This window comes from Tupaia chinensis, unplaced genomic scaffold, assembly GCF_000334495.1.
Source record: "Tupaia chinensis unplaced genomic scaffold, TupChi_1.0 Scaffold000404_1, whole genome shotgun sequence".
Classification (NCBI taxonomy): domain Eukaryota; kingdom Metazoa; phylum Chordata; class Mammalia; order Scandentia; family Tupaiidae; genus Tupaia; species Tupaia belangeri.
The window spans coordinates 177,849-178,137 of NW_006159906.1; positions in this window are offsets into that span (position 1 = coordinate 177,849).

The following is a 289-nucleotide window of genomic DNA, read 5'->3' on the forward strand; positions in this document are numbered from 1 at the left end:
ATTAAACTAGATATTTTCATAGCAAGCACAGCTGACATATACATTTCCATGAACACAAGTCCAACTTTAGGCATAAGCCTCAGTGAGTAGAATGAACATCCTATAAAGTAGCACCTATCTGGGGCTATCTATCATACTGCAGTCATTGTATAGGTATTTTTAATGCTTTTTTTTTTTTTAATTTCAAGAAAAACAGTTTCAGGATTTTTTTTTTTTTCTGAATCTTTTCTTTTTTTTTAAACTTAATTTACATTCATTCCCTAAGCATCATCACAGCATACAAAATGTG